Source organism: Moschus berezovskii, chromosome 18 (assembly GCF_049115385.1).
Source record: "Moschus berezovskii isolate FMDL1 chromosome 18, NW_MosBer_1.0, whole genome shotgun sequence".
Classification (NCBI taxonomy): Eukaryota; Metazoa; Chordata; class Mammalia; order Artiodactyla; family Moschidae; genus Moschus; species Moschus berezovskii.
The window spans coordinates 40,132,802-40,158,307 of record NC_142477.1 but is presented as its reverse complement, the minus strand read 5'-3'; the positions used below and the strand labels follow the sequence as shown (position 1 = coordinate 40,158,307).

Below are 25,506 nucleotides of genomic sequence, written 5' to 3'. Positions count from 1 at the left end.
TTCACACATCACCTTCTAATTCCCACATTATAAAACCATCACATAAGTTGCAATTACACATAATGACATCTGTTTCTTCTCCAAGAAGAGCTCCGTTAGAGTAAAAGCTCTGTTTTTAGTTTGTTTTAAATCTTTTTATGTCTTTCTTTGTCGCTTACTTGCTAAGTCCTGCCCAATTCTTTGTGACCCCAAGGACTACAGCCCACCAGGCTCCTCCCTCCATGGGATTTCCCAGGCAAGAATACTGGAGTGGGTTGCTATTTCCTTCTCCAAACAAATGTCTGCTGCTGCTAAGTCGCTTCAGTCATGTCGGACTCTGTGCAACCCCATGGACTGCAGCCTACTAGCATCCTCCATCAAAATGGGATTCTCCAGGCAAGAGTACTGAAGTGGGTTTCCATTTCCTTCTACAATGCATGAAAGTGAAAAGTGAAAGTGAAGTCGCTCAGTCATGTCCGACTCTGAGCGATCCCATGGACTGCAGCCTACCAGGCTCCTCCATCCATGGGATTCTACAGGCAAGAGTACTGAAGTGGGTTGCCATTGCCTTCTCCAAAATAAATGTCTAGGTTCTATCAAATATCTTGAACACAACAGGAACATAATACATACCAGGTCCTCAATAATTAATGTAAGAAATTCACTGCCTATCTAAGCATTTCAGGCATCAATTTTAATCGAGGTATAACCAATATACAATGAAATGTAATTGATATTTAAATGTATAGGTTTCAAGTAGTCAGCATTTGCTGTCAAATATATATGATTTATTCCAAATAAAGGTATTTTGTTTTTTTTTTAAATAAGCTATGTATGTCTTCTCCCTAAGATTTTCTTGGGAACTTAATCAACTATTTAGCATTACCAAACCCTAGTTTTCAGAGCTGTTGAACCCAGTGCCTAAAATAAGACTGCATCCACTAAATTTTAGGAACTACCAATTAGCAAAATGTAAGCTCAAATAAGAGTTTGGGAACAGTACACAGGAAAAACGAAAGGCACTCTGCAACTTCAGGATATAAGGCAACCCAGAGGAAGATCCAGGATACTTAACTTTAGTGTTACAAAACACTGCAACAGCTAGAAGCTATCAGCAGTGTGACAGATACTGTTAGTTATATAATCCAACATCCATTCTCTTTTCTTCTCCAAGTCTGCAATTTCCAGCCTCTTTCAGATACATGTGATGAAATATGGCAATTATACTTTGACCAACATGGTGTAAATAGGAGGGTATTAAAGAATTATGGAAAAGTCTCTAAAGGAAGGCTGCAGACCCTTCACCTCTTCGTGTTTACTTCTTCCTCTACCAGAGAGGATATGATTCTGGACTCAAGCAGCATCTTAAAGCAACAAACAGAAGGCCCTGATCCTTGATGACACTAGAGACACCACATCAACACTGGAGTGCCTATGTCTAGACTTCTGATGGGAAGATAGATAGATAGTAAGATAGGTAAAGTTTATCGGGGCCTAACATACAATGAAATTCTTCTTTTTAAACGTGCAGTACTGTGACTTTTGACAAATGAACAGTTCTACCATTCCAAAAGCTTATCTTGTGTTGCCTCTTTATAGAAAATGCTTCACAGCCCCAGTTTCAACAACTGGCAACTAATAACTGGTTTTGTTTCCCCATAGTTAAGATTTTCCAATACTATAGTAGTAAAGAACCTGCCTGTCAATGCAGGAGACTTAAGAGACACAGGTTCAATCCTTCGGTCAGGAACATGCCCTGGAAGAGGGCAAATGGCAACCCACTCCAATATTCTTGCCCAGAGAATCCCATGGACAGAGGAGCCTGGCGGGCTACAGTGCATTGGTCTCAAAGAGTTGGACACGACTGAATCCACTTAGCACACATGCACACTGTACGAAGCCTTTTGAGCCTTGCTTCTTTAACTTAGAATCTAAGTTGTTGTTGTATATATCAGTTGTTGTTGCTGTTGTTGTTTAGTCACTAAGTTGTATCCAACTCTTTTGTGACCCCATGGATTGTAGCCCACCAGACTCTTCTGTCTGAGGGATTCTCTGGGCAAGAATAGTAGAGTGGGTTGCCATTTCCTTCTTCAGGGGAATCTTCTGACCCAGGTATCAAACCTGTGTCTCCTGCATTGGTAGGCAGATTTTTTACCACTGAGCCACCAGGGAAGCCTGTATATATCAGTAGTCTGTACCTTTATGTTGCTGAATAACATTCCACTATATGGATATACCACAGAAGGAAATGGCAACCCACTCCAGTGTTCTTGCCTGGAGAATCCCAGGGACGCGGGAGCCTGGTGGGCTTCCGTCTGTGGGGTCACACAGAGTCGGACACGACTGAAGTGACTTAGCAGCAGTTAGCAGTAGCAAATTCAGGATAGCGGGTTGTTTCCAGTTTGAGGTGATTATAAATAAAGCACTACAAATATTGCTTTGTGGATTTCTGGCTTTTTTTTTTTTGGTAAAAATAAGTCATTATTTCTCTTGGTTAAATACTTAAAAATGAAACTGACAGTCATATGGGAAATGTATGCTTAACTTTATAAGAAACTACAAAACTGTATTTTTGAAGTGGTTGTTCCATTCTGCATTCCTATCAGCAATGTATAAGAGTTCCAATCACTTCATATTCTTGACAGCAACTGTAGTATCAGCTTTTTTTTTTAAGCCATTCTGCCAGGTATGCATTGGTACTGTGATTTTAATTTACATTTCCTAAATGACTAATGATATTGAAGATCTTTCCATGTACTGTTTGCCTTCCATGTCTCTTCTTCAGTGAAGTGTCTCTTATTTAGTTGTTTATTTTCTACTACTTTCTGTTTTGAGAGTTCTTTAGATATACTGGATATAAGTTCTTTATCAGACACAAGTCTGGCAAATATTTTTTCAAGTCTGCAGCTTGCTTTTCATTTTAAGTCTTTCAAATATAGGTGTTTTAAATTCTGATGAACTCCTATTTAGCAATTTTTTTTTTTTTTTTGCCTATGTCTCTTTTGCAGTCTCTTATACAGGGTTCAGGTTACCATTTTTCTAAATTCCATATATATGCGTTAATATACGGTATTGATGTTCTTCTTTCTGGCTTACTTCACTCTGTATAATTGGCTCCAATTTCATCCACCTCATTAAAACTGAATCAAATGCATTCTTTTTGATGGCTGAGAAATACTCCATTCTGTATATGTACCAAAGCTTTCTTATCCATTCATCTGCAGATGGACATCTAGGTTGCTTCCATGTCCTGGCTATTATAAACAGTGCTGTAATGAACATTGGAGTACATGTGTCTCTTTCAATTCTGGTTTCCTCGGTGTGTATGCCCAGGAGTGCGATCGCTGGATCATATGGCAGTTCTATTTCCAGTTTTCTGAGGAATCTCCACACTGTTCTCCATAGTGGCTGTACTAGTTTGCATTCCCACCAACAGTGTAAGAGGGTTCCCTTCTCTCCACACCCTCTCCAGCACTTATTGCATGTAGACTTTTGGATAGCAGCCATTCTGACTGGTGTGAAATGGTATCTCATTTCACAATTTTTAAATATTACATCTAAAAAATCTTTGCCTAACCCAAGGTCATAGAAATTCTGTTTTCTCCTAGAAATTTTATAGTTTTAAGTTTTACAATTAGTCTATGATCTATTTGAATTATTTTTACATGTGGGATGAAGTCAAGGCTCTTTTTCTAACATATGGATATCTAATTATTCCAATACCATTTTTATCTGAGCATTATAATACCTTCACCCCCAAATGAATGTATTCTGTATTGTTTACTTATCTCTGTTCAGTATGTTTACCACAGTTAATATGCACAAAAAATTGAGAAATATCTGGTGTGTCTTTTCTTTCTACCCTAAACTCTTCAACACTGGGGATAAATTATGATAGTTTCTCTTTTTTTAATAACTGAACATCTCCAAAAGTCAGATGATCATTTAGAACTACGATATGAAAGACCCCACACAAATACTACAAAGTATCATTATCTGGCTTGTTTAAAGTTTGTCTCTAAAACTGGGATAATAATACCAACAATGAGGGGTTGTGAGGATTAAATGAGATTAAGGATGTAAACGTTATCTGGGACAGAACTTGAAATACAGTAGGCACTCAATAAATACTGGTTTGTTTCTGCTCTTCCTCTTTGGCCATAAATAAAGCCTTAAAGCTAATAAACCCAACAACTAAGTATGTTCCATTTATTTCAGTGGTTTATTAACAGTTTGAGCTACTCATCAAGATAACAGAACAAAAAAGCAGCTAACCCAGTATATAGATGTATGAAAAATAAATTTACATAGCATCTGATGGTGACTAATTACAGTACGGTTTTATGGCTCTGATTCTCTGAATCTATGCCTGAAAAAATGGATGCTAAAGTGCTAGGCCATTAGGTATCTGTCAAAACATTTTATGCTGAAGAACACATATTTTGAAACTTGGAGTGAGATCTGGTCTTGTAAAATTAAAACTGTGTTTCATAAAAATAGATTTAAAAATAGAAGAAGGATCTGCATAGGCCTTTCTGGACACAAAATGAAAACACCCAGAAGACAAGAAAAAGACACAGGTGGGGTCATTACACTGCCCCAGGCACAAATGCTTTCTATCTTAAAATTTTGAATCCTTTCCAAATACAAGTTCTAAACTTTCTGGCATCTGCTGCATAAATGCATCACAGCATTTGGCAGAAATCAAGGGAAGCATTAATTTTGCATGGGAATCACTTAAGATATCTTGGTTTAATTTTTCTCAAAAGACTACACAAGCAACTACTTGAGTGATGTAAGAGTCTGAAACTTGTGGGCTCTCTTGGCAGAACAAATCCAACATGAAAAACCTTCTTTTTTTTAAGGTATGATCCCACAGAAATGGGGAAAATGTTTTAACTTCTATATAAACCCATGATAATCTTTATAAACTACACATAAGTCACATTATGCACACAAAGTAATTGCAATAAAAATACAGCTACATTTAGGAGAAATGTATTTGTGTTAATATTCTATGCTTATAATTATTAAAATTAGGCCTTATGAAACCTAGACTTAGAATAAGGAATAAATACAGTAATAAATAACCACTTATACCCTTACATTTATGACCAATTGATTTTCCACAAATATGCCTAAAAAATTTCATGGAAAAAGAATGGTCTTTTCAAAAATTGATGCTGAAACAGCTAAATACCCACATGCAAAAAAGATAACCGAAGACCTTCATGTCACATCATACAAAAACTAACTCAAAATGGATCATAGACATAAATGTAAAACTATAAAAAACATGACATTAGATTAGGGTATGGTTTCTTAGATACACCAAAAGCATGAATGATAAAAGGAAATAAAAAGATAAATTAACATCATCAAAATTAAAAATTTACAAGCTTCAAAAGATACTATGAACAAAGTATAAGATAAGACATAAACTTGGAGAAATTATCTGTAAATCATATATCTGATAAGAGACTGGTGTTGAGAATACTTAATGAATTTTTATAACACAATAAAAAAAAAAGAATGACCCTCATGTACAATATCTGGGTGACAATTAAGTGTAACTGAAAAATTTATAGCCTACAAAAAAAAAAAAGATGAGTGATCTTTTTTTAAATAGGTAAAAGATTTGAATACATACTTCACTAAAGAATATATACAAATGCCCAATAAGCACATAAAAAGAAGCCTGACATCATTTGTTATTAGGAAAATGCAAATCAAAATCACAAGATACCACTTTATATTCAATAATTAAAAGACACATAATAATAAGTGTTGGTGAAGAAGCAAAGAAACTGGAACCTTCATATTTACTGGTAGGAATGTAAAATGGGTGGAGTCAGTTTGAAAAACAGTTTGCCATACTGTAAAATAGTAAACAGATTTACCACCTAACTCAGCAATTCCACTTCTGGGTATCCACTCAAGAGAACTGAGAACATATCCTATCCAACAACTTTCACATGAATCTTCACAGAAGCAATATTTTTAACAGCCCCAAAATGGAAACAACCCTAATGTCCATCAACTAATGAATGGATAAACAAAATGTAAAACTGTCTTACAATGGAAAATTACTTGTTTGGCAATAAAAAAAATAAAAAGGACTGATATATACTATAGTACATGACTTTCTTGAGGATTTCCATTAACAATAACTGGGCTTCAAAGTGGCACTAGTGGTAAAGAATCTATCTGCCAACGCAGGAAACGCAAGAGATACAGGTTTGATCCCTGGATTGGGAAGATCCCCTAGAGGAGGAAGTAACAACCCACACCAGTTTTCTTGCCTGGAGAATCCCATGGACAGAGGAGCTTGGTGGGCTACAGTCCCTGGGGTCGCAGAGAGCCAGACATGACTGAGCACAAGCAGACACAGAGTTAGAGCTATGATGAATGACTAAACATGGATTCTTTTAAGGGTGATGGGAATATTATAAATTAGAATGTTGTGGTGATTACCCAACTCTATAAATACACTAAAAATCATTTAATTGCCCCATCCTCTTCTAGTTTCAGGTGCTTAATGTCTCATTAAATTCCTAGAACAACCACCAACAATCAAACATTTCTGAGAACCACTTTCATAAATCTCAGATGAGGAAGTCAATCAAATGAAATTGGAAGAGATTCTCAATTTAAAATATATACCAAACTGTAAAGCAATTATCCTTCAATAAAAAATAAATTTATATATATTTATATACCAAAATACTTACTAGCCGAAAATTAGGCCATGTTCTTATACATCAAATAAGAGCTCAGAAGCTCTTTACAAAGCACTTTTGCAATCTTTCATTAAACTAAACAACAAGAGAGATCAGGGTCTAATATGTAGGTTAAGAAGCAAAGGATCCTGAATTACACAGAGTTCTAGTTCAAGTGCACTGCCAGATCACTGTAGGTGAAGTAGTACTCAAGAGCTTCCCACTGATGTTAAATTAAAACCATATAAATATCAAAAGTTCAGCTGCTCAGAAGTTTGTGTACCAAAAGAAACTACAGATATACAATATGTCTCAGGAAACTCAAACAGAGGCTATGTATCAACCTAGAGGGGTGGAATAGAGAGGGAGATGGGAGGGAGGGGATACATGTATACCTGTGGCTGATTCATGTTGAGGTTTGACAGAAAAAACAAAATTCGGTAAAGCAATTATCCTTCAGTTAAATAAATAAATAAATAAAAGAAAATATAGATATACAATATATATCAATATTTTATATATAATATATACAGAGAAGTTCATATCTATTTCTCAACGTGAGTGAAGATAAGTCGCTCAGTCATGTCCAACTCTCTATGACCCCATGGACTGTAGCCTACCATCCTCCATCCATGGGATTTTCCAGGCAAGAATACTGAAGTGGCTTGCCATTTCCTTCTCCAGGAGATCTTCCCAACCCAGGGATTGAACCTGGGTCTCCCGCATTATAGGCAGACGCTTTACCATCTGAGCCACCAGGGAAGTCCATCTATTTCTCAACACGTAATACTAAATATAATAGAGAAGGAGAAAAAGGGAAGGGAAAAAGGAAAAGAAAACTGTATATTCAGATGTATACCCAAACATGTTAAGGCAGTAGGTTCCTTTTTTTCTAAGTCCTTTTATTTTAACCTATCAAGAAACTCATGAGAAAAGCAGTGTAGTGTTTTAAGAGAGCACCCACAGGTAGATGCTGAGAACTGTTCTGTTCAGAGTTATGACAAAAATGTTTCACAGGTTATTTCAAAAGAACATATGGAGATTTTCCTACACCTTCTAATATGCCAAATTAAAATCTTCTAAATAGATACTCGTTTCAACTCCTTTTATTCTCTTAATATCTAGTATCATTTTATATATATCATAGGCTTTCAATAAAATTAAAATTCTATGGCAGATATATCTAATATATATTTATATAATAAAATATGTACATATTTACAATAGATATTGTCATATTTCAGCACTACTCTATGTTTGAGATCTCTTTCTTTTTTTAATTTAGAAATAGTACATTCATTGTTAACTTTCACTGTTTAACTTGAATTCTCTTAAAATCTTCTTCAACATAACTTGCTTCAATTAAATTTTGTTGAGGTGTGAGCACTGTTTCTCACTGAAGAAGCAAGAATTGACTAGGATGAGGCCTTTGCCTTCATGGAAATCACAGCTGGGCAACTGGATATAATGTACAAGCAATAAACCACAGGTCAATAGTTCAACATAGGCTAGATACCTGGGAATACTAAGGTGCCTGTTCTGCAAGCACATATAATCTACTGGAGGAGAAAAACTGGGGGAAAGACATCATCACACTATAAGGCAACATCCAGAGAAGGGAAACAGGTAGCTCAGTGGAAAAGATCTAGAAAAGATTCCTCAAAGGTGTGCTTTTTGAAGAAGAGTTGAAATACTACAAGTGAAATTCACAGTTGCCGGGAGAGGGGTGAATCCTAGAAATTGATACAGAATACGCAAAGATAAAGTGATTTGCAAAAGCATAGCTCATTCTAGGAACAAGTATTGATAGTCTGCTCTGGCCATATGTAGAAGATGATATTATCAATAATCATTGGCAAATATTAGACTATAAAGGGGATCCTATAAGCTGTACTGGAATTATAGACTTTACACTTATGGAGACCATGGAGCCACTAAATAGAGGAATGACTTAAGTTATATAATCAGTCCTATGTTTTAGAAACCCACTTGGTTGTTAGTGGGAAAGGCTGCTTGGAGAGGCCAAGTCTGTAGGTTGCATAGGCCAGGTGAGAGATGATCAAGGCCTGGGCTACAGCAATGAAGTAGGAGGGTGTAAAAGAAAAATAACTTTGAGGAGGTGAAAGGAGGTGGTGCTATTCATTCAGTGAGACAGAGTTGTGGAAGTGGCAATATAAGACAAAAGGTAGTAACAGTAGAGGAGATAAGGTGAGACAACTGTGGCAATCAGGTGCGGAACCTTGCAGGTGAAAGGAATACAATTAAGACTCATTAGAAGGCAGACAGAGACACAGCTGTGGGGACTGTAGAACGCAGACCCCCTGCTCAACAGACACTTAAAAACAGGTAGCAAAATGGGAAAGGAGTGTGACAGGAGACAAGAAAAAAGTATGAGAGGCAGGAGAGGACAGTATCGGTAAAGACAAAGGAGAAAGTTCAAAAGGAAGGTATGATCAAGAATGTCAACTCCACAGAGATATTAAGATACTAAGTAAAATAAGGACTAGAAGGGCTTCACTGGATGTAACAGAAGTCATACAAGAGAAATTTTAGTAGACTGATGGGGCAGAGGTCAGAATGCTCTGGAATTAGGAGAGGGAAGTGATAAGGCAGAAATAATACGCAGAGAGTGCTCCCCCCAAAACTGCTATTTAAACTTAGATAGGAATCTAGGTGGAAAAGGCAATGGCACCCCACTCCAGTACTCATGCCGGGAAAATCCCATGGACGGAGGAGCCTGGTGGGCTGCAGTCCATGGAGTCGCTAAGAGTCAGGTACGACTGAGCGACTTCACTTTCAATTTTCACTTTCATGCATTGGAGAAGGAAACGGCAACCCACTCCAGTGTTCTTGCCTGGAGAATCCCAGGGACGGGGGAGCCTGGTGGGCTGCCATCTATGGGGTCGCACAGAGTCGGACATGACTGAAGCGACTTAGCAGCAGCAGGAATCTAGGGGTGGGGAAGGATAAATTACAAGCATGGGATTAACAGATACAACTCCTATACATAAAATAAGTAAGTAATAAAGATTTACTGTGTAGCACATGGAACTATATTCAACATCTTGTAATAACCTATAGTGGAAAATAATCTGGAAAAATTTACACACACGTAAATATAAATATAACCAAATCACTTTACTGAACACCTGGAACTAATAAAATGAAATAAATACACTATGCTTCAATTAAAATATAATAAAATTTAAAAATTAGAAATAAAAAATACAGATAGGAATTGATAAAAACTTGACTAGGATGAAAAAGCATCAATTGATGCTTCTGAATTGTGGTGCTGGAGAAGACTCTTGAGAGTCCCTTGGACTGCAAGGAGATCCAACCAGTCCATTCTAAAGGAAATCAGTCCTGAATATCCTTTGGAGGGAACTGATGCTAAAGCTGAAACTCCAATACTTTGGCCACCTGACGCGAAGAACTGACTCATTGGGAAAGACCCTGATGCTGGGAAAGATTGAAGGCAGGAGGAAAAGGGGATTGACAGAGGACGAGATGGTTGGATGGCATCACCAACTCAATGGACATGAGTTTGAGCAAGCTGCGGGAGCTGGTGATGGACAGGGAAGCCTGGCGTACTGTAGTTCATGGGCTCACAAAGAATCGGACACGACTGAGCGACTGAACTTGCTTAGAATGAAAAGGAATAGAACTGAGGAAGACAGGCAGAGGACAGGATATAACATTTGATTTGACTCCTAAATGGGAAGAAGGCATTGTGGGGCAAATTTCATATGAGGGAATTTATGGCAGAAGGAATACCATGGGAAAAGACCTTGAGAGGAACAGTTAATATAGTCTGATACAGTTACAGCATGTGTGTACTGTTGGGGGTGGGTGGTGCACACATGTCTAGATGCGGACGGAAACAGGCTAGGACCGGACTGGGAAAGACCCTGCAAACTCTGTTAAACTAGTCACATATGGATATGAGAGCTGGACAACAAAGAAGGCAGAGTACTGAAATATTAATGCTTTCGAACTGTGGTGCTGGAGGAGATTCTTGAGAGTCCCACGGACTGCAAGGAGATCAAACCAGTCAATCCTAAAGGAAATCAACTCTGAATATTCACTGGAAGGACTGATGCTGAAGTTTCAATAGTTTGGCCACCTGATGCAAAGACTTGACTCACTGGTAAAGCCCCTGATGCTGGAAAAGGCTGAAAAGGAGAAGGGGGCAGCAGGGGATGAGGTGGTTAGACAGCATCACTGACTCAACGGACATGAATCTGAGCAAACTCTGAGAGATAGCAGAAGACAGAGGAGCCTGGCATGCTGTAATCCATGGGATCGCAAAGAGTTGGATACGACTTAGCAACAGAACAACAACAACAAACCGCATTCTGTAAACTTTGGGAAACAGAGATTCAATAGGGTTTGGGGATCATGAAGGGCAGGCCTGACCTCCTCTCCTAGACAAGCAGCATACCCCAAAGTCTTCATGGACTGGTCCTCCAACCACAGGGCTAAACCATGGCTGCAGAATGTGGAGCCAAGAAATGAAGACAATGTCCCTGACAAAGGTCCTGGACAAAGGAAAATGATAGCTGTTGTCAACATAAATGGAGAATTTGAGAAGAAAAGAAAATGAAATTAAAATATTAAATAAGGATCCAGTGCTTCTAACAGTATGTATTTCTGACCAACTGGAAAGGAACACAAAGAGGTGTCTGAAGAAAACCAACTCTTGGAGAGGGAACAGACAGACAAATTCTCTCATCCTCCCACCTATGTATTTCTATGCACTCGATCAGGGGAAATTCACAATTAATCCACTTGGAGCATAATACAAGTCACTCAGTGTTAGTCACTAATAATTACTCTCATGCATCAAGATAAGAACTCATACGTGGATTTGGCCTTAAAATGTAGAGAAATATGTAGGTGCCTATAATTACAAATGACTGTTTATGTCAAGAAGTAATTACTACCTCCCAATAAAAACAATACAAGGCACAGTGGGTGGGGGTGGAGAATGAGGAGATATGGAAGAAGAGGAAAGAGAATACTGCAGCTAGCACAGGATGAAGTGGGTATGACAAATCTCACAAAAATCTGCCTCCACCCACCTACTCTGATGCTGCCAGGGCTCAACAGTTTCTAGACCAACTTCTCCCCGAATATGAGCAGGTGCAGGCAGGCTTTCCAACCAGCCACTGCAGTAAGGAACTATTATTCTTCATGATTATAGCCATTATACTTCATTTTTTTAATGCTTCTGAAATACAATACATATATGAAATTTTCACTCAACCAACCACATTTTAAAGCAGCAGCCTCCACATCTGCAAAACAGATTCTAAAGATAACAAAGAGTGCGCCAAAGAGTGATTCAGTGCAAATTTGAAAATGAGATATTCTTCTTTTGAAACAGAATGGATGGTTTTTCCCGACTGAAAAGTTAAACAATGCTTAATCAAGTTGTAGAGTTAAGTAGTGATGTCAATGTTACTTTAGAAGTTTACACTAAAAAGAGTGAACCTTTTAAATATCTCTAACAAATTAATCTACAACAGAACTCCACTACTTGGAGAATTATTTCCAGAAATCAGGAATGCCAAAATGTGTTTGATAATGAACTCAGAATACTGAATTAATAAACTGCACAAAACCTAAGAATTGGACTAATAATCATAATAGATAACATTTATATGCTCATTACAAAGCAAACACTGTGCTAAATATTTTATCACTTAATCCTCACAACCTTATGATATGAAGAAGGTACTATTATTACCTGTTTGACAGAGGACAACTAAGGCACAAAAGGATTAAGTAATAATGTCACTATTCAGATAACTGAAAAAAATCAACTACTATACATACTGTTCATTCATGTTTTATAGTGTTGTCTATATGGATCCACTGAAGACAGGTAAGGTCTCATATCAACTTTGGATTAATATGCCATAAATCTTGATGGTTCAAGTAATCATTTTTCTTGAGAAAGAATACTGAAAAATTTCCATACCTGTAAAACCAGTGCCAAATAAAGTTGAATATTATTTGTATTTTGCATCTTTTAAGAATAAGCAGTGACTCTGAAAGTCTATAAAGTATATTGTGTTACAGAAATGTAGTCCCTATTAACAAAATAAACCCAACTTTTCTCTTTCAATGAAGAAAGAAATCAATGAGAAAACACTTTCAAAAGGATACAAGGATAAGAGATTCCAAATATTATCACTGCCTCTCTCTGTCCCCCATCCTTCACACTTTCCCATCCTCCCAGACTCATAATACATTTGTTCATAAGCCAGGCATTTCCCTCCTGAATAAGTTCTGTTGACATGCTTTAAAAATATCTTTCAGTTCAGTTCAGTTCAGTCGCTCAGTCGTGTCCGACTCGTTGCGACGCCATGAATCACAGCACGCCAGGCCTCCCTGTCCATCACCAACTCCCGGAGTTCACTTGGGAAATAAATTTTCTGTGTGTAAGGGAGGAGGAACAGCCTGGAGAAGAATCAGCAGCCACTGATGCACTAAGTTCAAATGGGGAAAAAAACAAGGTGAAGCCAGGAGAAGTTTTAAAACTCAGCACACACAGCTGAGTTGCTGCACAGCGTCTATGAACTACTAAAATCAACAGAGCAGGGGAGCCATCCAAGTAGCATTTTAACATCAGAAATCGGTCCTTGGAGAAAAGACACTGGTGGAGCCTTGCTAAAGAAGTACTATACACAAGGACAGCCCATGACAAAAACGGGTTGAAACTCAGCAAACTCTCCAAACACTCTCCAGGCCTAAGGCCTTTACAATAACATAAAGAGATGTTCACGGGAACTCCCTGGAGGTCCAGTGGTTAGGACTTGGCACTTTCACTAACGTGGGCCAGGGTTCAATCCTGGGTCAGAAAATCAGGGATCCTGCAAGATACTGTGGTTCAGCCCCCACCTGCTCAAAGAAAATAAAGATGCTCACCGTCTGTAGCACTACCACTATGTATAATTAATAAAAGCTAAACCCTTCTCAGGTCTGCATTATACTACCAGTAGGCTAAGGGCTTTTCACTTGTTATTGCATTTTAAATTCAAATACTGAAACAGGTACCTTTATCACTCTTAGTTTAGATATGAGGTATGTGAAGTTGTGTCATCTGTCCATAATCTTACAGTTAGTGGCAGAGTTAAGATTTGAATCTAGGTCACCTGGCTTGTAAAAGAACCTTGATACCTAAAGGATAACTGTGTGTAGACCTCTGATTGCATAATCACTGTATAAAATTGTGCTGCTGCTGCTGCTGCTAAGTCACTTCAGTCGTGTCCGACTCTATGTGACCCCATAGACGGAAGCCCACCAGGCTCCCCTGTCCCTGGGATTCTCCAGGCAAGAACACTGGAGTGGGTTGCCATTTCCTTCTCCAATGTGTGAAAGTGAAAAGTAAAAGTGAAGTCGCTCAGTCGTGTCCAACCCTTAGCGACCCCATGGACTGCAGCCTACCAGGCTCCTTCGTCCATGGGATTTTCTAGGCAAGAGTACTGGATACTACTAAAGCCAGTGGAGAATTCTTAGGTTGTATTGCTAGGTGTCTGATAAAGGGACTTTGAAAAGTACTATTTACAGTATTATTAGTCTAGTTCCCAGGGACAATCACTACTCATGACTTTTTAAAATATTAAAAGGTTTGATTTTATAGTTTGGTGTTCACCTGTCCCCGCAGTTAATTAGTCTGAATACAATGGTCAGCACACTTAAATTTACTCAAGGAGAAATAAGGACCAGAATACAATAGCTAAAATGACCCATCCTAAAACTAAGTAGCGAGACTATCACAGGTCCTAATAAGGCAGATAACTGCTTTAATAAATTTAAATAATAAAATATTCATACACTGCCCCCACTCCTGGGAGCTCTCTAAAGTCCTGTGAGATCAGGGATTTGGAATCTAGTGAAATATCTCCTTGCTGTGACTTAAGAAGGGAGAGCCAACTAATATCCAACAGCCAGTTAATGCAAAAGGATCTGTCCCCATTTGACACAGCTACTATTTATTAGTTTATTAATAAATAATTATTAGTTTATTGCCTTAGACTCTCTGCTGCCCAACTCTACATCTATGTATAGTTCTGGAGGATGAATTTTTTTGGGTGGTGGGGGTGAGAGGGAGAGGAGGTCCATGGTTTGCCTAAAATAGTACATATGCATACTTTTTGAAGAAAAAGTCTATAGCTTACCCTAGATCATCAAAGAGATCCAACAAAGGTTAAGAACACAATCTTTGGAGAGCTGGCTGTATATTTAGACTGCACTGCTTTGATCCCCTCTTAGAATGGTTTCTCTTGAATTTCATTTTTTGGTTCTGCCCTTGACTTACATTGAGAGGTGCAACAAAAAATAGTAACAGGAATCTAGTAAAGAAAAATGATTAAGTGTAGGACAACGAAGCCAGATAGACTTGTCCATTTTTAAATCCTTCCTCCCACTTACTATGTGATTTTGGACAAGTCACTTAACCTCTCGGGGCCTAAGTTTCCTAATCTGAAAATAATTACTTCACAGAGTTATTGTAAAGAATTGAATGAGAAAATAGACATAAAGGACTTATTCCTCGTCCATAGTAAATGCTCAACTATTATAAATATACTGTTGTGGATACTGTCAACATCAATCAGCGCTCTCTATAGGAGGGTCCTTAGGAAATTATCTGCCTTGTATACTCCTTTGAAAGGAAAAGCTCGATGTTCTCACCTTGAGGATCCTGGGACTCTTTACTAAGCACGTCTCCAACTTTGCTCTGGCTGCCAGCAAGTTTACAGCTGAATCTACAACTTAACTTTACCTCCTGTGCAGCAAAACCCTACTAGCAACTTTTTGTGAACTAACTTTAAACCTTCACCCTTACTTTCCCATGGCCCTGAGTAGTTTATTTTTTATAAGTTTGTGTTACTACTGTTATTTTGAGCTTGTCCAAATTCTTTCTTGGAATGAGGTAAGAGATGCCTAAAAATAAATTAATTAACAAGCTAACAGAAAAAATAAATAGTTCTATTTTTGCATTGATGATAATTTGGGTTAAAATTAAAAGCTACTTTCCTAATTCATGGGTTTACCGACTGCAGAGTCAGGAGAAAAATTTAATTCTTCGGACTTTCCAAAGTAGAATCTGCCCAAGACTGGTTTTTAGACTCTCATCTGGTCCCATCACTTCATGGGAAATAGATGGAAAAACAGTGGAAACAGTGTCAGACTTTATTTTTGGGGGCTCCAAAATCACTGCAGATGCTGACTGCAGCCATGATATTAAAAGATGCTTACTCCTTGGAAGGAAAGTTATGACCAACCTTGATAGTATATTAAAAAGCAGAGACATTACTTTGCCAACAAAGGTCCGTCTAGTCAAGGCTATGGTTTTTCCCATGGTCAGGTATGGATGTGAGAGTTGGACTGTGAAGAAAGCTGATCGCCGAAGAATTGATGCTTTTGAACTGTGGTGCTGGAGAAGACTCTTGAGAGTCCCTTGGACTGCAAGGAGATCCAACCAGTCCATTCTAAAGGAGATCAATCCTGGGTGTTCATTGGAAGGACTGATGCTAAAGCTGAAACTCCAATACTTTGGCCACCTCATGCGACGAGTTGACTCACTGGAAAAGACTCTGATGCTGGGAAAGGTTGGGGGCAGGAGGAGAAGGGGACGACCGAGAATGAGATGGCTGGATGACCGACTCTGTGGACATGAGTTTGAGTGAACTCCGGGAATTGGTGATGGACAGGGAGGCCTGGCGTGCTGTGATTCATGGGGTCGCGGAGAGTCGGACATGACTGAGCGACTGAACTGAACTGAACTGAACTGAAGGAGAGCTGAATCAAGAGTCATCAGTCAAAAAGCAAAACCAATCACTGGGATGGTGATGAGAACTTCATATGAAGAGTAAGTACTAAAGGAGTATGGCAACATGCTGAGGTGTTGGTGAATGCTTCTCTCAAAGTTAATTATGTTCTAGAATTCAATGAGGGACATTTCAAAAAGAAGCCACAAATTTACAGTAATGGGCTTGGTGGTATCAATTTCTGAGGAAAATGAAAACAAAAGTTTCCCATCTTTAACTGTATTGGACCCACGGCAATGGCAGGTAATATCCAGGCTGACTTAAAGGTCTCTTTATTTTCTGACCCAGATGAATGGAAATGTGCCATAGCCGTCGTGTGTTAAGCAGATGGGACACCAAAGGGGTTGAGCTGTTGGCCAAAGACAAATGGGAGAAAAATTCAAAATGTAAGCCAAAGAAGTTTTCCACAGCTCCTTGGCAATACAGCTTCTAAATAAACTATCTTAATTTAATTCACATGTGATGAGTGGAAAATTAAAAACAGGACAGTGAAAAAAACTAAATGAATTCATTAAATAGATAAAATTATAAAGCAGTTTCACAACTACATATGTTGATATCAGAAACTATATTTACCATATCTTTAAGAAGTCATATTGTCTCAAGCATACAAAACATAAGATACTAATTTTTGAGAAGCAAATGCTTTCTCAAGAAGAAAAGTATGACCTCTTAAAGAATCAATAAGACAGAATAAAATCCAATAATTTTAAAGTAACACATTATCTGGGCTTCCCTGGTGGCTCAGTTGGTAAAGAATCTACCTGTAGTGCAGGAGACATGGGTTTGACCCCTGGGTCAGGAAGATACCCTGGAAAAGGGAATGGCAACCCACTCCAATATTCTTGCCTGGGAAATCGTATGGACAGAGGAGCCTGGTGGGCTATAGTCCATGGGGTCACAAGAGTCGGCCATGGCTTAGTGACTAAACCACCACCACTAGAACACCACAAGGCTATACAAAAGAGAAGAAACTACGAAGACAATATAGAGATGAACTTAAAAAAAAAATGTACTATAAAATCTCTAGGCGACTTCTTGTTTGTAGGAGCTGTTGTCTATCACAAAATCTCCATTTTTGTGCCCAATCTATTGAAAGCCGTAAGAAAGAAAATGCAACTCTTGCATTAGTCACAGCAATGAAACAAATAAGTTAATACAGTAAAATTCAAATTTCTTTCAGACTATAATGAAATCTCTGAGGGTACTAACATTTAATTTTTCCAGAATTGTTGTTTGAGTTGGATATTTTCCCTTTTATCTTTGCTCTTCTAGAGGTGAATATATTTTATGTTTTAACTGGTGGGTAACTGCTTTACAATATTGTATTGGTTTCTACTGTCGTTGGTCAGTTGCTAAATCGTATCTGACTCTTTGCAATCCCATGAACTGCAGCACGCCAGGCTTCTCTGTCCATCACTACCTCCCTGAGTTTGCTCAAACTCATGTCCACTGAGTCGGTGATGCCATCCAACCATCTCATCCTCTGTCGCCCCCTTCTTCTCTTGCCCTCAATCTTTCCCTGCATCAGGGTCTTGTCCAATGAGTCAGCTCTTCGTATCAGGTGGCCAAAGTGTTGGAACTTCAGCTTCAGCATCATAAAACAATGCAGATCATCCATAATTATATATATCGCCTCCCTGTTCAGTCTCCCTCCCCTACTCCCATCACACCCCTCTAGGTCATCACAGAGCACTAAGCTGAGCTTCCTATGCTATACAGCAGCTTCCCACTAGCTATCGGTTTTACACGATAGTACCTATGTCAGTGTTACTTTCTTAATTCGTCCTACCCTCTCCTTTCCCTGTTGTGTCCACAAGTCCATTCTCTAAGTCTGCATCTTCCTTCCCTGCAAATGGGTTCATCAGTAGAAGTGAATATATTTTAAATTTTCCTCCCTTTCTTCTCTCCCTCCCTCCCTTTCTCTTCTATTCAAAGAGGATTTATGGACCTACTGATAGAATAGTCAGTCAGTTCAGTCATTCAGTTGTGTTCAACTCTTTGCGACCCCATGGACTGCAGCACACCAGGCTTCCCTGTCCATCACCAACTCCCCAAGCTTGCTCAAACTCATGTCCGTCAAGTCAGTGATACCATCCTACCATCTCATCCTCTGTTGTCCCCTTCTCCTACTGCCTTCAATTTTTCCCAGGATCAAGGACTTTTCTAATGTGTCAGTTCTTCACATTGGGTGGCCAATGGATTGGAGCTTCAGCTTTAGCATCAGTCCTTCCAATGAATATTTAGGGTTGATTTCCTTTAGGGCTGACTGGCTGGATCTCCTTGCAGTCCAAGGGACTGTCAAGAGTCTTCTCCAACACCACAGTACAAAAGCATCTACTCTTCGGCACTCATATTTCTTTATGGTCCAACTCTCACATCCATACACGACTACTGGAAAAACCATAGCTTTGACTTACATGGACCTTTGTCAGCAAAGTAATGTCTCTGCTCTTTAATATGCTTTCTAGGCTGCTCATGGCTTTTCTTCCAAGGAGTAAGCATCTTTTAATTTCATGCCTGGAGTCATCATCTGCAGTGATTTTGGAGCCCCCCAAAATAAAGTCTGTCACTGTTTCCATGGTTTCCCGATCTATTTGCCATGAAGTGATGGGACTAGACGCCATGATCTTAGTTTTTTTGAATGTTGAGTTTTAAGCTAGCTTTTTCATTCTTTTCACTTTCATCAAGAGGCTCTTTAGTTCCTCTTCGCTTTCTGCCATAAGGGTGGTGTCATCTGCATATCTGAGGTTATTGATATTTCTCCTGGCAATCTTGATTCCAGCTTGTGCTTCATCCAGTCTGGCATTTCACACTTCTGCATAGAAGTTAAATAAGCAGAGTGACAATATACAGCCTTGACGTACTTTCTCAATTTAGAAACAGTCTGTTGTTCTAGGTCTGGTTCTTGACCTGCATATAGATTTCTCAGGAGGCAGGTCAGGTGATCTCGTATTCTCATCTCTTTAAGAATTTTCCACAGTTTGCTGTGATCCACACAGTCAAAGGCTTTAGCATAGTCAGTAAAGCAGAAGTAAACGTTTTTCTGGAATTCTCTTGCTTTTTCGATGATCCAATGATGTTGGCAATTTCATCTCTGATTTCTCTGTCTTTTCTAAATCCAGCTTGAACATCTGAAAGTTCTCGGTTCACGGACTGTTGAAACTTTGTTTGGAGAATTTTGAACGTTATACTGCTAGCATGTGAGATGAGTGCAATTGTGCAGTAGTTTGAACATTCTTTGGCATTGTCTTTCTTTGGGATTGGAATGAAAACGGACCTTTTCCAGTCCTGTGGCCACTGTTAAGTTTTCCAAATTTGCTAGTATATTGAGTGCAGCACTTTTACAGCATCATCTTTTAGGAATTGAAATAGCTCAACTGGAATTCCATCAACTCCACTGGCTTTGTTCATAGCATTGCTTCCTAAGGCCCACTTGACTTCGCATTCCAGGATGTCTGGCTCTAGGTGAGTGATCATACTATTGTGGTTATCTGGGTCATGAAGGTCCTTTTTGTATAGTTGTTCTGTGTATTCTTGCCACCTCTTCTTAATATCTTCTGCCTCTGTTAGGTCCATACCATTTCTGTTTTTTTATTGTGCCCATCTTTACATGAAATGTTCTCTTGGTATCTCTAATTTTCTTGAAGAGATCTCTAGTCTTCTCCATTTTATTGTTTTCCTCTATTTCTCCAAATTGATCACTTAGGAAGGCTTTCATATCTCTTCTTGCTATTATTTTGAACTCTGCATTCAGATGGATATATCGTTCCTTTCCTCCTTTGCCTTTTGCTTCTCTTCTTTCCTCAGTTATTTATTTGTAAGGCCTCCTCAGACAATCATTTTTCCTTTTTGCATTTGTTTTCCTTGGATAGTTTGATCACTGCATTCTATACAGTGCCACGAACCTCCATCTGTAGCTGTTCAGGCACTCTGTCTATAGGCACACTATCAGATCTAATCCCTTGAATCTATTTGTCACTTCCACTGTGTAATCATAAGGGATTTGATTTAGGTCATACGTGAATGGTCTAGTGGTTTTCCCTACTTTCTTCCATTTAAGTCTGAATTTTTCAGTAAAGGTTCATGGTTTGAGCCAAGTCAGCCACAGTTGAGAAACTGATAGACTAAGCACTCATCAGTGCAAGAAACACAGCACTGAATAAAACAGACAAACACCACTGTCTTTGTGAAGCTATTAGTCTAGTCATATACATTGATTCATTTATTTTCTCATTTCAATATCTCTTTATTGTGTGCCTTCAAGAAACATAGGTTTGAAGAAACACACTAAGAATTAGAGAAACAAAATCAAATAGGATCATCAGGGTTAAGACTACACAAGGAAAATTAAAACTTCAAATATACTATTTAAATGAGAATACAATGTGTGGAAGAGACTTGCTTCAGATTCAGATCAGGGCCCACCTGTGGTGGCATTCCCTCACTTCTCCAGGCTAAATTTATCACTTTTTATGTGCCTCTATGAGTTGAGTATGTTACACATCTTGTATAAAACTTGTCATATCACATTATATTTTATACCAAGCATTCTTTTCCCCCACATTAAATCTCCTTGAAGACAGAGTCCAATTTTGTACATCTTTGTGTCCCCAGCACCCAGAACTGTGCCTTGCAAATGAGTTCAAATAAATTTATGGCACGTAATTACATAAAGATAATACCTAAAATGTTGTATCCTCATTACAAAAAAGTCAAACTTACTTTGATCTTCAATAAAACTAAGAACCATGAGATACTCAGCCAAGAAATCAGTAAGTTATTAAAATTTCATAAACAGGGTATAATTTGAGCTGAATGGTTAACTACTTGAAGAGTACTTCCACATGTTGATTACATTGTTACCCTGCAACTTTCTGACATTTGTATGGTCTCCACTAACAGTGGGTTTGTCAGTTAAAGCCATAAAATACAATGACAATGGTCTGGTACAGAGCCTGAAGAAAGGGCAAAACAAAAGTCTTGATAAGTTTATAATTATTCAAACCATTACCATCATTATTCCTCTCTACACTGCCTCATTGATCAGTGCACCACCCTGACTGACACCTCCCCTAATTCCACCTCTCCGAGCCTCTTCGCTTCTCCACCAACACCTCTTTCACGTTTTTCACTTTCTTGTCTCTGTCACTATTCTTTTTTTTTTTTTTTCAATTTATTTTTGGCTGTGTTGGGTCTGTGTTGCTTTTGTGCAGACTTTTCTCTAGTTGCAGCAAGCAGGGTCTACACTTCACTGTGGTGTGCGGTTCTGCCACGATTCTGAAACTAAATTCTGTGAGACCAGCAGTAACTCCCTGGCTCTCACATACAACACTTAACACATCTATCTTTTCCTTGAAGTTTTTTTCTTCTCTGCCCTTAAGTTTTCCTATCTCTTCTGCTGAACCACATTTGACCTCTGCCTTTAAAGAGTCAGGGTTTGACAATTTTGCCACTTGAAGCAACATAGACGGACTGCTTGGAGGGCATTATGCTAAGTGAAATAAGTCAAAGACCGAAACTGTGACAGCACTCACATGTGGAGTCTAAAAATACAACCAACTAATGAATACAACGAAAAAGAAGCAGACTCACAGCTATAGAAACAAACTAGTAGTTACTATGGTTGGCGGGGGTGCGCGCGGGAGTGGACAGCACAGGGGTGGGGAGTGGGAGGTATAAACTATGGGTGAGAGATATGCTCAAAGGCATACTGGACACCATAGGGAACAGAGCCAATGTTTTATAATAACTATAAATGGAAAGTAACCTTTAACATTATATACAACATAAAAAAAAATTTTAAGAATAGCGTTTGTCAGGGTTCTGAGGGAACTATACAAAACCCTGTTGCTTATATCCTGAGAAAACCATAACTGAAAAAAAGACACATGTACCCCAATGTTTGTAGCAGCACTACTTACAATAGCCAGGATATGGAAGCAAACTGGATGTCCATTAACAGTTAAATGGATTAAAAAAATGTGGTACATATATGCAATGGAATATTACTCAGCCCAAAAAAAGAATGAATTTTAGTCAATTCTAGTGAGGTAGATGAACCTAGAGCCTGTTATACAGAGTGAAGTAAGTCAGAAAGAGAACAACAAATATAGTATATTAACACATATATATGGAATCTAGAAAAATGGTATTGATGAACCTATTTGCAGGGAAGGAATAGAGACACAGACATAGAGAACGGACTTGTGGACAAAGTCAGGGAAGGAAAGAGTGAGACAAACGGAGAAAGTAACATCAACATACATACACTACCATGTGTAAGACAGATTCAGACCTAAGCTTACTATCCACATACCTACCTATTGCCTGGGTTCCAATTCTATATATCCAACTACCAGACACGTGGTTTTCTTGTCAGCACCTGGAACTTAACATGTCAAAATTAAAATATACTATCTTGGAGAAGACTCTTGAGAGTCCCTTGGACAGCAAGGAAATCAAACCAGTCAATCCTTGAGGAAAGCAGTCCTGAATAATCTTTGGAAGGACTGATGCTAAAGCTGAAACGCCAATACTTTGGCTACCTCATGCAAAGAACTGACTCACTAGAAAAGACCCTGATGCTGGGAAAGATTGAAGGCAGGATGAGAAGAGGACGACAGAGGATAAGATGACAGGATGGCATCACCAGCTCTATGGACATGAGTTTGAGCAAGCTCCAGGAGTTGGTGATGAACAGGGAAGCCTGGCGTGCTGCAGTCTATGGGGTCGCGAAGAGTTGGACACGACTGAGTGACTGAACTGAACTGATGACACAGAGCACAGAATGGGTGCCAATAACTCAGGACTGAATGAATATCTGATCAGATGATACATTCTGAAGAATCTCATTCTGAGCATGCCTCACATTTGTTCCCTTGTTTCCACCAAACTCTCACCAGTGCCCTGGACCGGACCATTATAACCTATTGTCCACACTCTAGAACTAACCTTGGGACCAAGCTCTCTGTCTTTAGCTCAGCTCTCTCCGCTGCTGCTGCTAAGTCACTTCAGTCGTGTCCAACTCTGTGTGACCCCATAGACGGCAGCCCACCAGGTTCCGCCATCTCCGGGATTCTCCAGGCAAGAACAATGGAGTGGGTTGCCATTTCCTTCTCCAATGTGTGAAAGTGAAAAGTGAAAGTGAAGTCGCTCAGTTGTGTCCGACTAGTAGCGACCCCATGGACTGTAGCCCACCAGGCTCCTCTGTCCATGGGATTTTCCAGGCAAGAGTACTGAAGTGGCAGCTCTCTGTATCCTGACATAAAACAGGAAGGTGGGTAAATCTGATGAGGTCACTCTTCTGAGGAAAACCTAAAAGATCAGAAGGTTACAGAAAAAAGTTCCAGATAGCACCCAAGAGCCTTAAAGGGATCACAATCTCAACTCCACTTTCTAGGCTCTGGTCCAGTTATTTTGGCAGCTTTACATTGGATACACTGGAGGGTGAGAAAGGATTGTCTGGTAGACAGAGTCAGAAGGAAGGGCTAGCTAGCAACTCATTAAAAATTAAAAAGAACCTAATTTTTCTAATACCTGATGTCAAAATAAAGTTTAAAAACTAAACAATCAGAAGAATTAAGTGGTATAAAGAAATAAAATATAGCTGTGTGACAGAACTGGGATGGAGACTGGGGACAGGGGCGGTTACTAAGTTACACACAATGGCCAGGAAAGGCATCTTGGAGACTACGTCTTTCTGGACTTGAGATCTGAGTGATAAGAGCTATATCTTACCATGAAGAAGAACCACAGGTGAAAAGGCTTTCATGTGAGCAAGAGCTTGGTGTGGGGAATGGAGAGAAGGATGCTGTGGCTGCAGCAGAGTGTGCTGTGAGGTAAAGTCAGTGAAGTAGGCAGGGGCCAGTCTTCTAGTCTGGATTCCATTCTGAACTGCTAAACCACTGGATGATTTTAAGAAGGAAAAGGGCATCATCTGATTTATCTTAAAAATTCCAAGTGGAAAAACTGATCCATTCATTCACTCATTCATTCCACGAATATTTAGTGTCATCTGTTTGCCAGACACTGTTCTAGGCAACATGGATATAGTGATGAACAAGAGAAGTAAGGCCTTTACCTTCATAGAGCTTATATTCTAGAGTATTCTGTGAAGGCAAAAAGGGAGCAAAGAATCCAGTTAAGAGACCACTGCAGTGTCCACGTGAGGGATTATGATGACTTGGACAAGACAGGGAGAAGAAATGGACAAATACAAATTACATTTCAGAGGCACAACAGATAGGACTAGAAAGGAAAAGGAAAGGGAAACTGGGAATGACTCTTACATCTTGCAGTGATGGTTGTATTGTTAAAATTACTAAATGTAATTACTAGAACAGAGGAAAATAGAAGAGGCACATATCTAGGGAGGAAAATCAAGAGGTCTAGCTTGGTGAGAAAGAGTGAGGTGCCTACCAGACATCCGAAGAGGAGCTATCCAGTAGGCTGTTGAGTTTAGAGGCCTAAAGTTTGGTGGAGAGGGTAGAACTCAAGCTACAGAAAGTAGTACAGAGGTGGTATTCAAAGACATATAATTTAGGGAAAGAGTTCAAACAGGGAGAATATCTAGGATCAAACTTTGAGGGAGTGAGCAAAAAAAGAGAAAAAGCAAAGACTATTGAGAAGAAGTGATTAGGGAAGAGATAGTGAAGAAAGGTACAGTGTCTCCGTGGCAGTGGATGTATGCTGCTAGGATCTCCCAGGGGCAAACCACTTATCATTCAGTTGTAAGGAGTGCAGTTATCTGACAACCTCTAGCTGTTAACAGGCTCAGAATCCGCTCAGCCTTTAAGCCAAAGCCATATTCCTCCCGGGCCACCCCAGCTAATCACTGAGCACACTTCAGGTAGCATGGCAGGGCCAACTCTGCCTAATTCAGGTCTCTTCTAACGAGAATCTTTCCTGCAGAGCTCCTGGTAGGGTTGCCATGGACTCTATCTGATCTACACCACAGTCTGAAG

At 39.1% G+C, this 25,506-nt stretch overlaps 1 protein-coding gene and 1 non-coding gene across 2 annotated transcripts in view; both read right to left on the bottom strand.

Moving 5' to 3' along the window:
- WDR70 (WD repeat domain 70) overlaps positions 1 to 25,506 on the bottom strand; it is a 282,763-nt gene that overhangs the window by 109,853 nt on the left and 147,404 nt on the right. The window lies entirely within an intron of this gene.
- TRNAY-AUA (transfer RNA tyrosine (anticodon AUA)) lies at positions 7,389 to 7,460 on the bottom strand. Its single transcript has one exon. It is a non-coding gene; the product is annotated as a tRNA-Tyr (tRNA).